Source organism: Cryptomeria japonica, chromosome 3 (genome assembly GCF_030272615.1).
Source record: "Cryptomeria japonica chromosome 3, Sugi_1.0, whole genome shotgun sequence".
Classification (NCBI taxonomy): Eukaryota; Viridiplantae; Streptophyta; class Pinopsida; order Cupressales; family Cupressaceae; genus Cryptomeria; species Cryptomeria japonica.
In genome coordinates this window covers 124,897,620-124,912,445 of record NC_081407.1, presented here as the reverse complement: position 1 = coordinate 124,912,445, position 14,826 = coordinate 124,897,620, and positions in this window count along the sequence as shown.

Below are 14,826 nucleotides of genomic sequence, written 5' to 3'. Positions count from 1 at the left end.
GGATGCAATGCCATGTGATAAACATATGCACTAGGATAAGAGTAACATTATGTGATGAACATGAATGCCACAAGGATTGACATGATTGGTTTGATTGGATGTAGGAGTATTTTCCCTATATAGAGTCTAGAGAGAGATTCCCTATGACTCAGGGATTGCGTGCAGAGTTGACCTTTGAGGAGCGTGCTACTATTGAGGCTATGGGGTTGAGACACATCCTATACATGCCAGAGATTAAGATGAACACCAAATTGCTGACTGCTCTTGTAGAGAGATGGCACTCTGAGACGTGCATGTTTCATTTGCCGACTAGCAAGATGTCAATCACATTAGAGGATGCATATAGGATACTATGGGTTCTGATCCATGGGGATCTCATAGTTTATGACAGGGAGGGAGACAAGGATGCACTGCGATGAGTGTTTGCATACCTAGAGTTGGAGTTGAGATTGGGACACTTGAGATGGGATGTTATGCTTTCTAGCGGACAAAGGCTAGCAAATATGGTGGGAGGGATGATCAACATGTTTCTATGTCCTGACAGGGCTACACGAGGGTTAGCTATCTGATGGGGGAGGAATTTAGAGATCCTTGTGACTGAGCATAGGAGATTTTCATGGAGGCCATGCATTTTGGCACAATTATACCATAAGATGCACTAGTTTGTTTACCTCGATGGCTGTGGATTGGGATGTGGAGTTACATTATTGTAGGTATGGGCATACGAGCATATTGTTGTGACCAGGCCTATTCACTTTAGGTTCAAAGGATATGGGAAGTCCTATGCGCATCTATATAGCATGATTACTTCCTAGCCACATATTGGTAAGCTAGATTACTAGTGGCGGGTTATTGATGATATTGATAGTGTTATATGGAGGTCATATTTAGATTGTGAGGTTTATGAGGAGGATGCAATAGAGTTGTCATTTTTTTTTCAGGAATAGATTTATGATTGGGCGGACACTCTACATTTTGGATAGGCATCTAATTGACAAGGTATGCAGGCAGTTTGGTTGTCAGCAGAGGATGTTGCAGGGTTCTAGGGAGTTTGCACAGACAGTCAGAGAGCAGAGCCGCTGGGGACCCATTTTATCATATGATGCGACAATGACACAATTTGAGCAGTTGGTATCAATACCATGGGATATTTTGCTAGATATTATTGATGCGGGTATGGACGATGAGTATGCAGCTTATTTTGCAGCTAATCCTTTTCCTAGATTGACAGACCCAACATAGCCGATTCCTGTAGCAAAGGAGGATGATGATTTTAAGGATGGGGGTGGGGGGAGATGGAGGAGGTGGAGGAGAGGGGGAGCTAGAAGGATGGTGCGAGGAAGAGGTGGACCTAGGGATGGAGGGAGGGTAGAGGGATTTGAGGGAGGTGGTGAGGCAGGATAGGGAGGCAGGCCACCAAGACCTCACAAGGGCAGAGGGGGACAGGTATTACAGATGCCAACCCAGGTACAAGTACAGGGACATGGACAGAGACAGGGACAAATACCACCCCAAGTTTAGGGACAATAGGGTAGGCAGGAGGAGGGTGCACAGGGGGGAGATGAGGAGGAGGAGGAGCTAATCATGTTGCGAGAGCTCACATAGGGTCAGGCTGATGATATCGAGGATCTCGAGAGAGATGCGACTCTATTGAGGTGATAGCTAGAAGACATGCAGTGAGAGAGATGAGGCCATATAGAGATATACGACCGCGGAGGAGACCATATGGGTTGCGAGGACTACAACTACAGGTGACACGATAGGAGGATTAGCTTTTTGTGTTCTGGCAGACAATGAGATAGCCTATTGGAGGAGCCTCTATTATGCCACAGTACCTCTAGAGATGAGGATGGGAGCTAGAGGAGAGCTTCCCGCTTGACTAATACAAGGAGAGACAAGAGAGGAGCATCTAGTGGTGGGGTCATGGGTCCACCCACACCACTAGGGGGATGAGGGGACAAATGAGGTAATCTAGGGGCGAGTACTTTGAGTGCTCAGATTCCACCGAGGCCAGTTGGTTCTGAGGGAGGGTCATCATCATAGCTCTCTTGGATCGCATTTTGTATCAGTTTTTGTATGATGATATAGACACCTACGAGTAATTTTGTAGCCATATGAGACCTTGACATCATTGTATTATGACACTGATATTATTTTTTTGATATATATATGAGATGATCCATCCTTGCGGCAAATACATGCATGTGTTCCTATGTGATGTTCTATATGCTTTTATGATTATGTGATATGATGCAATGATTCTATATGATGATGCATGTTACATGTTTATTACAATGAGATGATGCTTATGATTCTTAATGTGATGAATGTGTACATGATGGAATGCAATGTATTTTTGTTCTTTTTTGGATTTATATGTATGCTATGCATGGTGCAAATGTAAAATGCAAATGGATGTATAGTTATGACTTATTTACATGATGGAATGCATGATATGCTATTTTTTTATCTATTATGTTTTATATGAGAATGCAAATGCTAATAAGTGATATATGTAGGATGTCATGCTATCATGATTTCTAAATGGGTGTATATTATATGCTAACATGTATTGATGCATATGAAAACTATATGAAATGCACATCTTTTTGGCGTGTCATTATACTCAGTCATATGATAGCAAGCTACATGGACTCAGGAAGGGATAATAGAAAAAGGGGATGGAAGGTAGAAGATATAAAAGTGAAAGAGCTTCTTGTGCTATTATCATCATTGAGCTTTATTGTGGCAGATAGGTTATGACTATATAGGTATAGGTTTGACCCAGAAAATCATTGTACCTATTTGCATGGAGATCAGATAGTCACAAACAAGGAATGCCCCAGTTCACACTAGACTCATAGTGTCCTTATATCCTTGGACAAGCCATAACATTACTAAGAGACAATCCACAGACAACAAAACAATAGGTGAACATATCCCATCCTCACCTTTCTAGTCAAAGATATCCTGGAGATAGAATCTCTAGTCAGAGACATCCTGGAAAAGATAAAAGACATGTCACCTTAAAAGATGAAATCAAAAGAAAACCAAGACTTGACACCAACACACAATGAAATCCTCAAGTTATTTGTGTTTATTGCCACATATGTTAGCATGTTTGATTTGGTCACAATGTTGTTATCCTGATAAAGGACAGATTATGCTGAAAGCCATGTTGTTGCCAAAGTCTGCCGAAAGATTTGATTTGTTGAAAGCCCACTGCTACTTGTGTCTCATTTGAAACTGACTGAATCCATGAAAATGATACTTTATTGCAAAGAAGAATGGAACTTTATTACGTATCGATGATACAAGATGATCTTTTATTGCGGATTGTGTGCGAAATGAAGGAGGAATGAAAAGATGATGCTCCTCAAAACACGCGATGCTCAGGGCACCATTTCCATCACTAGATTTAGGATTTTTCCCCAGTTGTAGATTGGACCTAATTTATTATGGAAGGAAAGGGTGAAAAATGAGGTTTATTATGAATGGCTAACTAATCTTAGGTAGGTCAATAACAAGCCATGATGGGAATGGGCAAATTTATTATGGATGGTGAGGCTGTGAGTGTGTGCAAGGTGAAAGGATGAGATTGAATCTTGAAGGAGGGAGGAGCAATGTCTCTACACATGGTGCTGATAACCTGGTTTTCACCATGGTACTTGCCTAGGGTGCCACCAAAATGGTTTTCATTATTGGACAGATTGATTTCTCTTTAATTTTTTTTTGTGTTACAAGGCTCCTGTTTTCTAGGTTTTCACCAAGTAACAATTTTTTTATTTTTATCATTTTTTGTTTTTTTTGTATTTTTTGACAATGGGATATTCTGAAAACTATGTGTAAAAGCCACAAAGGTGCATGCTGTTGATAGGATCTTCCAAATATTCTCCATCTGGTGTTGAGAGTTGATATGCATCTGATCCATAGATTTCTGTGATGACATAAGGACCAAGCCAATTTGGTTCGAACTTGCCTTTCTTCTCTTTGTCTTGCTGATTTTTAGGTTTTTTTCTGAGAACGGAGTCACCCACCTCAAATGTGTGAGGCTTCACCTTATGATTGTAATTATGACTCATTCTTTGTTGATATGCTTTGAGATGGTTAAAAGCAGATTGTCTACGCTCATCCAATAATTCTAGATCTTGTAAGCGGGAGACCCTGTAATCTTCATCATTGATTAGTTTGTGCAAATAAACTATCAGAGATGGTAACTCCACCTCAATAGGAAATATAGCTTCGACACCATAGGCAAGTGAATAAGGTGTAGCTTCAATAGGTGTGCAAACACTTGTGCGATAAGCCCAAAGTGAGGGGTTGAGATGGATATGCCAATTACAGCTAGCGTCATCGACTGTCTTTTTAAAGATTTTGAGAATGGTTTTATTAGACATCTCAGCTTGACAGTTAAATTGGGGGTAATATGGAGTGGAAAAGTGATGATAGATATGGAAATGATCACAAAGCTCATGAACATCCTGGTTCTTGAAAGGATGCCCATTATCTGTGACAATGAAAAGAGGAACACTGTAGCTTGACAAATGATATAATTAAGGATAAAAGTTGCTATCTGATTTCCCGTGACTTGAGTGAGAGGAACAACTTCAATCCATTTTGTAAAATATTCTATGGTTGTGATAATGAATTTATGGCCATTGGAAGAAGGAGGATGAATCTTACTTACGAGGTCAAGTCCCCACTAGCAAAAGGGCCATGGAGTAGCAATTGGCTGAAGTTCCTGCGCTGGTGCATGAATAAAGTCTCCATGAATCTAACATTTCTTACATTTTTGACAAACTAATATGAGTCTTTTTCCATAGTAGGCCAGTTGTATCCAATCCTCATCAATTTATTGGCTAAGGTTGGACCACTAGAGTGAGCACCACATATACCTTCGTGAACCTCACATAACACAATTTGAGCTTCGTCACTCTCTAAGCATCTAATAAGAGTACCATCTAGACCCTGATGATAAAGTGTATTGGCTAAGATGACATATCGGGAGGATTGATGGATGAAGGTACGACATTGATTATTGGAAAGATCAGGTGGAAGGATATTGTCGTAGAGGTAAGTGAAAATGGTATTGTACCAAGGGGAATTAGGACCGACATCACATATCATCTTGGTGGGAGTGATTTCATATGAGGGAACCAAAAGATTATCCACCAAGAACTCCTAGCGGGTCTCATTTTGAGGCATATCGATCAATGAAGCAATGGTAGCCATTACATCTGCAACTTGATTGTTATCCCTTGGAATATGTTCAAAGACTATCTGGCGTGAAATGTTGCTTGAAGTCATCCACCATTTTCTTGTAAGGCATTAACTTTTCATATTTAGTCTGATAATCATCATTTGCTTGACGAATCAGAAGTTGAGAGTCCCCAAAAACATGAAGTTCGTGGATCTTCCACTGAACTGCAATTCATAGCCCTGTTGTTAATGCTTCATATTCTGCTATGTTATTGGTAAAAGGGAATGACAATTGGTATGACTTAGTAATGGAGTCCCCTTGAGGTGTGATGAAGAGGATACCATCTCTTGCGCCGTGCTGCATATATGAACCATCAAAATATAATTGCCAAGGCTTTGCATTTGTTACTATGAGGATGGATTCATCTGAGAATTTCAAGACGATAGGAGTGTCATCAATCATAGGTGCATCTACTAGTTGATCTGCAATAGCTTGTCCTTTAATTGGTTTTCTATCCATATATTCAATGTCGAACTCGCTTAGAATCATAAACCATTTAGCTAATCTACCAGTGAGTGTTGCCTTACTAAGAAGATATTTGAGTGGATCTATCCTAACAACAAGCTTTGTTTTATGAGTTAGCATGTAATGTCATAATTTCTACAAGGTAAAAACCATAGCATGACATGCACACTCAATCGGTTTGTAGTTAAGATCATAGCTAACCAATGTGCATTTGATTTAATATACTACTCTTTCCTTTCCTTCATTGTCTTGTTGTGCCAAGAGTGCCCTCGGTGCTGTTTGTGTAGCTGATATGTAAAGTAGTAGGGGTTTTCCTGAGATAGGTGGCATCAATACTGGTGGATTCAAAAGGTAGTCTTTGAGAATTTGAAAATCCCATTGACACTTATCATCCCATCTGAATTTGATATTCTTATGAAGGAGATGCTGAAAAAGATGACATTTATCTACAAGTTGTGCGATGAATCTGCGTATTAATTGAAGTCTTCCTTGTAGAGACTGAAGTTGACTAATATTCTTTGGTGGTGGCATTTATAATATAGCTCCGACTTTGGCTAGATCTGCTTCAATTCCTCATTGTGAGACAATGTATCCAAGGAGCTTCTTGGAGGTTACCCCGAAGACACATTTCTTAGGATTTAGCCTAACTTTGTATTTTTCCAAATGTTCCAAAACCATTGATAGAATATCTAGATGTGTTTATCTTATTATTGATTTTCCCAGGAGATCATCAACATAATCTTCTATAGTGACATGCATGAGATCATGAAAGATTGTGGTCATTGCTCTCTGATATGTAGCACCCGCATTCTTTAATCCAAAGGGCATAACATTCCAACACAAAGTACCCTAAGGACAAGAAAATATTATTGTGTGTTGGTCTTTAGGTATTATTTTGATTTGGTTATACATAGAGAATCCATCCATCAATGATAACATTGCATGACCAGCTGTAAGATCCACTATTAAATTTTAATTTTTGGCAATGGGAAATCATCTTTAGGACAAGCTTTATTGATGTCTCTAAAATCTATACATATTCTGATGCTACAATCTAGTTTACTAATAGGTACTAAGTTAGAGATCCATTTAGGGTAGTCAATTGGTCTAATGAATCCCACATCTAATAATTTCTCCAGCTCTACCTTGACTAATAGTGCCACCTATGGATGCATCTTTCTCAATTTCTATTTTACAAGCTTAGCTCCTGGAGTTACTATCAAATGATGCATTACTAGACCATGATCTAATCTAGGCATATTGGCATATGACCATGCAAAACTGATTTGTCGCTCTGTGAAGAAACTTATGACCTTCAATCTCAGAGATTGTGATAAGAATATGTTGTGTGGAGCCTCCTCTGTGCTAATATTTGTCTTAATAGTCTCTTCCACTAGCATTGATGATTTCTCTTCATATGATGTCATAGGGAGAGTGTCAAACCTTCCATCCTTGGGTGCCTCGGAGAGGTTTTCACCCTTAGATACGTCTTTTCTTTTTACCTTTTTAGAGTCAGACAAGGCTACAATGTGGTTTTCACTATAAGAGCCATGATTTGTTTTTATTTTTATACTTTTGTGAATAGAAGGTTTGGCATTCTCTCCAAGATATGTCGCTCTATCAAGTTCTATGATGTATCCTACTTTGTGGTCCCCAATAGGTAGATCATTTCTTATGCCAAGATAGTCAATAAAGGCCTTTTCATTTTGAAAAGTGTCTAATTGTGGAGGCTCTTGTTGGTCCCAATCAATGAGTTGTGGATGAATGAGAGGAAGGCTATCAATGTTCTCAAAATCAACGGGAGTAAGGGTAAAGACACAAGAGTCTTCAGGTATTTCAATGCAATCACCGGGGTCATCGCTAGAAATCTCCTCATCAGCCTTGATCATAAACGAATCCAAATTGACCTCACTAGAGGGACACTCAATAATGGGAGTCTTCACTCTTCATGGTTTTGACTAGGACCTTGAGATGTTCAGGGTTCGAGATCTCAAAATGTTTTTATCGATGGTTCACCACTGTCACTCTTCTCTTGTGATGTAGACTCTAATAAAGTTATTTGACCAACTCTAAACTGTTTGTTAAACTCCTCTTCTTTTGTGGGTTCACTTGGTTCTTTGTATGTTTCAGTGAGCTCATAATCATTGGATGACTTATCTGAACCCCATTCCCATTCGTTAGAGTTCATGGAGTAATGTTTCTTTTCTTGTTGGTCATTAGAGTTTGTGATTTCCAAAGCTTCCGTAAGACCATGAGTGCCTAATTTAAGGGGTATGAAGCCAAGTCCTTTGGAGTGTTGATTTTTGAATGCCAACTTTGGTTGCAATGGTTCAACAATTCCTTTCTTTTGTAACCCAAGAGGGCTCTTTCCATCATATCCAATTGTAGTCACATAAATCTGTCCACTTAATTAAATGAATACTTAGTATTTATTTGATTATTTAACCATCAATTAATAATTAATTAAATTAATATTTAATTAATTCATCTTAACCCTCTTCTCCTATTAATTAAATAAATTATTCAATTTATTTGATTTAATTCACTTAACCAAATTCAGACCATTAATTAAATAAATAAATCATATTTATTTAATTAAATATTCTCTCACATTTAAATAAATTAATATTTATTTAAATCCCTCAAAATCCCACCTCTCACATTTAAATAAATTAACATTTATTTAAATCACCTTTATCCTCCACCCACTTGTATTTTCCTACAAATGCAAGTTGCACAATTATTTTAAATAAATAATTTATTTAAATCACCTTTATCCTCCACCCACTTGTATTTTCCTACAAAAGCAAGTTGCACAACTATTTTAAATAAATTATTTATTTAAAATCCTATTTATCCTCACCCACTTGAAACCTTTAATGGTTTCCCTTAAAGTATTCAAACTTGATGGCTTTAAAGTTTTCAAACTTGATGGCTTCCTTCTATAGTCTTCTTAAGACTTTAATGGTTTTCCTTAAAGTCTTCAAGCCTTTAATGGTTTCCCTCAAAGTCTTCAAGCATTTTAATGCTTTATCTTCATTTTTCTCATTTAAATAAATTAATATTTATTTGAATATTTATCCAAATGCAAATTACACCATTTAATTGAAATAAATGATTTTATTTTAATTGAAAATACCAAAAATTTTCCCACTTGCATTTTCCTACAAAATCCACTTGCATGCCTAAACCCCTTCTAGAATTTTCTAATCACTTCTAAATAACCTAAACCCTTCTCTAAACTTTGTCACATTCCTAAGCAAAAGGGAAGTCACTTCTCAAACCCTCAAAGTCTTTGATAACCATTAAAGGCTTTCAACCTTCAACCACTAAATGGCTCAAAGTCTTTGATAACCATTGAAGGCTTTCAACCTTCAACCACTTAATCCCCAAAGTCTCCAATAACCATTAATGGTTACCTCAAACCCTCCCACATGGTTAAAACATTTGTTTTGACTCAACCTCTACCCAACCCAAAGGTCTCATCAGGCCATTAATGCTTTGACCATGATTATCTCTTAAATATTTGCACAAAGGTTTATCCTTGGATTAACTCTTAATCCAGTGGGTAATCTTAATTTGGACTTGACCCTTAGCCTTTAGATAACCATGAGGTCTTCTCAGGCCTTTAATGCCTCCAACCTCTTCTCTCAACCCAATCCTATGTTGACACTTGTCACCATTTTATTGGTGCCAATTGTGCACATGGATCCCCAACTTTCAAACTTGGCCCTTGATTAAACCATTCAATCTTAACCCTTCATTTCCCCATTTCTTCTATAAATAGAACCCTTCTCCTCAAGCAAAAAAGAGAAGCATTAGAGTATTGTTGTTATACTGGCATTAGCATAGAGCTTTTTCATAGCATCACTATCTACACTTGCATAGCATTTGCTTATCATATTCAACTATCTTGAATCTCCATATGGCGTCCATGGCTAGTGCTAAAAGCTGAGAGTTACACTCATTTGGGACTTGGAGAGGAGAGGAACAAGGGAGGAGCAACTATGAGCATCTTGATTAGCTATTTTATTCTATGTTTATATGCTTTCTATTTCATGCTTAATATCTCTCTTGATATGCCTGTTTAGGATAATCTTTTGTTGCTAACACTAACGTTTGTTTCTTGTGCTCTTGTGTGTGTTGCCATCAAACAGATTTTCTAATCCTTTTTGCAGAGCATCATTTGGTGAACCCGACGTGAATCCAAACACCAAAAAGATCAACTTTTTTTTTTAACCAATAACATGTTTGAATGTTGAAAATGTCACACAGGTTGCGCTTTTGACACTGTTTTGGCGCATTTGACATTGTTTTGGTGCTATTCACCTTGTTTCAGCGCTTTTCCTTTCTCTGTCTTTCCCTTTCTTTTAGTGCGTTTGTGTTAAATAGCACCTCTGTTCAAACGCAGACTAGCGCTATTGTAACAGAACGTTGTACAAATCACCTTGTAACCAAAAAAAATAAAAAATTAGGCTTGTAGAAGCCCACCAAAACATGCGGATTTTTCTAACTAATTGTCTTTTATACAGGTTCTAATCTTTTTGTGCAGGGGAAGGAGTTAGTTTAAATGCTTTAAAAGTTTCTTTTTTACTTTCTTTCAACAAACGTTGGTTAAAAAGAATCCATTTTTCCTTCTTGCACAAGTTAAAATAAACCTCACATTTTATTTTAGAGTGCATAAAATGAACCTCAAACTTGTTTTTGGTGCTTAAAAAGAAAATTCATCTTTCTTTATTGCAAAGTAAAAAAAACAACAAACTTCAAAATTTTGCTTTCATTGCAAGTTAGGGATACATTTTGTTTTGGTGCTTAAAATCAACAAAACAAATTTTCTTTCTTACATCAAACTTAAAAATCACAAGCCACACTTCAATTTTTGGGCAAATAAAAAGAACAATCCACTTGTTTTGATTTTTGCAAAAACAAATTTTACTTCAAGCAAACATGTTTTTCATTAAGTTGACCAGGATTTCCGAATTCTAGGTTACAAAACACATTGCCTTTGAAGTTAAAAAGAACACCATGGCTGTTGGAGCAACATCTCCAAATAGTTAGATCACATTTGTAATGGTGGATTAAAAAGAACAAGTGTCTTTCGTACTTGGCACACTTTTGCAAAAAGTCAGTTGAGTGGTCCTACCTCTAACACACACTATCCTCTCCTTTGGCTTTCGTGGTCCTAGGTGCAAGAGAAAAGTGTTAGTAACACTCAAAATTTTATCTTTTTAAGAGAGGCCTGCCAAGGGATCGATACTCTTGGGAACGACCTCGAGCGGTAAATCCTTCGAGCCGCTATAGAAATCAGGTGAGAGCGAAAGCTGTAGCCTTGGGTATAGCTGTTCCTACAGTGTAATTGGCCAAAAGGATAAATGGGCCCCACCACCAGTTACAAGGCTCTTAAGTGAGTCACTGCAGAATGAACTTATGTCCAAAAACATCGAACATGACTAAACACCTTTAAGTAGTAGCCCACTCATTCTATTGATTGAGGATATTTGCGATATAATTTAGTGCAAGAGCATAGATGGTTTTGCTCCCAAGATACTCACCATACATATTTCCTTGAGTAGAAACATAGCTTTTTGAAAAGTCACTTGTGGCTTGATAAAAGTGGTGACTCCCCCATCATAGGGATCATCTATTTGTTATGCTCGTGCAAGACTTAGTATATCACATCCTTACCTGCCAAGGCGGGATTCATAAGGTATGTAGTACCAAAGTCAAAGAAATATCAAGATGTGGGCTAAATTTATCACAACTGGCCATTTGACCTTAGGGATAAAAAGTGTTTGAAGTGTGTTCATTTTAAAGACCAAGTGCAAATTGAGCCGACTTCAGGCTTTGGAAATACACCTTAAAATACATCTAAAGGAAGGGTTATATAAAAGTCCAAGGATTGGGTTGATCTAGACCCATACTCATTTGTGCCTTTGGGGCAACATTCCTGTGTTTGTGTGCTTGCTTTGTTTTCTTGTCAAAGAAAAATCAGAAAATCACTTCCCAAAAACAAAGTATTCATCCAACATTTCTCAAAAACAACCAAAAACATCAAAAACAAGGTACAAACAACAAAGAGTCAAATTTTATGACCATTCTTCACATCTTGCGAAAGAAGAAGCGTCATCAGAATATCAACTTGAAAAGAAGACCATTAAGCTCAAAGGCTTTGATCAAATGAAGGAAATTCTTCTATATCAATAGACAAATCTTTGTCTCCCATAGAGTTTTCTTGCGTCATATGTGTCTCTATCTTCAAGGCAAAACAAACGAATTTGATTCCGAATCATTGAACCGCAGAGCTTTTATGCAATATAGAGCTCTGAGTTATCACAAAAACCAAGGAGGAAAGATTAATCCCAACTTCTTCCCAAACGTTTGTATCACATACAACACAGCTCGAGAAATACCACCAACACCCGAAAGGGAAGAGGTAGAGTTTGTCCCATTTGTAACACAAAGTTTTTATTGAAGTTGAAAACATTTCATCCATTATCTCACTCATACATCATCACTTCATCATCAATCCATTCCAACTCTCAAAACATTAAGAGGTTCTTGCTCCAAGTTCTCTTTTTAGATATTGCTTGAATCAAACACATCACATCACTTTTTAGATTGTTTCTACATCTAGGATAAGCTCATCCTAAGAGACACATCTACGCAGGTTAAAACTAGTTCATGAGTGAATCCTCTCATTACTAGGTAGTTAAATTTGTAACACATCTCATATTTCTCTGCACCTTATCACATAAAATCTTATCAAACAAGCAAGCAATTCAAAGACGGAATTTCGATAACATCTACCTTAAAAGTGTTAGAGATCCACGTGCAACACAATTCACCAAATCATCAATCTTTCATTTCATCAAAAACTCATCATCATTTTCACACAACTTCAACAAAGGCTTATAAACAAAATGGCTCAAACCCGATCATAGTCGAGACAATGAGAAATAGATAGAGAAGAGGAAGAAGAGGAAAATCTCAATGAATTTCAAGAAGCACTTGGAGGAAATGCAAATGACGAAAACCCAAGTACTCCCACTCCTGCAACAATAGAAAGGGCTTAGCATAACCCTCTCTTTAACAGATTGTTTGACGAAATACTCAGGAGCAATGCGGATGCTCACTTCTTAAGACTCGCTCAAGAAGGAGCAAAACTCCCCTCTGACTTTGATCTTGCCCAATTAAAACAAGCATCAGAAAGACAAAGTTGTCATGAAGAGGAAAGAGGTAGAGATCCCATTAGATATAACATTCCTCGAGGTAACCCACCACCTCCTCCTCCAAATGAAATGGAAATGTTGCGGCAACAAGTCGAGGCTCTCGCCCAACAGCTTCATAGTGGTGTCAAGACTAACCAATTCTCACTCAATGACATCTGTCCCTATCCTTTTGATAGGAATCTTTACATGCCACCATTTCCTCAAGGATTCGAAACACCCAAATTCAAAAAATATAGAGGAAAGGGAGATCCTCATGATCATGTCAGAGAATTTCATTCCGCTTGTCTTGAAGTGGCATATGAAGACACCTACCTAATGCGCCTTTTTCCCCAAAGCTTGGGAGGAAAAACCACATCATGGTTTTCCCGACTACCAGGTGGCATTAGAACATTTGAGGAACTCATCCAGAAGTTCCTAGCTCATTACTCTCATAACATTGAACGCGATGTCACCATGGCTGATCTATGCAACACCAAACAAAAACTAGGTGAGCAATTCTCAGTATTCCTGCAACGATGGCGTCAAATGTCTAGTAGACGTTCTCTTCAGTTACCTGAATGAGAACTAGTGGAAATATTCATTTCCAACTTAAACGAAGAAATGGAATTTCACTTGGATGTCAAAGACACAGACTCTTTTAATGATATGATCACCAAGGGTTTAAAATGTGAACGGGCACTCATCAAGAAAGGACTCATCAAAATCTTTAATGAACCAAAAGATGGTCCTCGTCCGTGCTTCAATAGTGATAAACCAAGCTTCTAGAATAAAAACAAGAATATCATCAACGATGGGGTTGTGGATGCCAGGACTATCCAAAACGCACAACTTGTGGTTCGGTTTGCAGGACAAAATCCTCCACCTCAAAACAACACAAATGTTCCTTCTAATCAAGGTCGCATCACATCTCACGATGAACCTAGACCTCATCAGCAAAAACAGAAATGCACATACACTCCCTTAGGGGAACCCATTGAAATAGTATTGCGACAACTCATTTCTCAAAATTTGGTCACTCTGCCTAAGCTATCAAACTATGAGCCTCAAGTCAAACCAGCATGGTGGAGAGATACTGAACACTGTGAATTCCATCAAGGAAGAGGGCACAAGACAAGTAATTGTCACCGATTAAAAGATCTTATTCAAGATCTTATTGACCGAGGAGAAATTGAAATTGAAGGACATGACCCAAAAACAACCAATAATGATCATCTGATGTTCAAAAATCCACTTCCATCACAAGATCAAAGGGGTCCTTCCACTTCTAGGCAAGGCACTGATACCACTGATTATACACAAGCTGCGTATAATTACACTGTAAATCATCTGTATGATGCCAATGAACAAGTTGCAACTATAACCTTCAAAAATCCCAACTCAAATTGCAATGTTGTTACACGTCGTGGCAAAGTTACCATCAAGGCAGCTCCACAAGGCACCACCTCCTTCCCAAAGCAGTACAATCTTGTGGAACAATTAGACAAAACCCCTGCACTTATATCCATTTTAGAGCTTTTGCGTCTATCGCCATCTCATAAAACTATCTTGGATCAAGCACTCCAAGAAGCGTCAGTCCCCGCAAATCTAAATACGGACCAATTTCAAGCCATGGTTGGAAGTCTAAAGTCATCACCTTGTCTCACTTTTTCTAAAAGTGACAACTCTTCCTTGCAACAACCACATAATGCCTCACTCCACATCGAAGGATTTATTAACCAGCATAGGATCAAGCGAGTCTTGATCGATAATGGAGCAAGCCTGAATATTTGCACACTGCAGTTGGTCACAACATTGGGATATGTGGTCGAATCAGTGGATCCTCGTCAGAAGATCACAATCAAAGCCTATGACGATGCGAAGCGTTCATCCAAA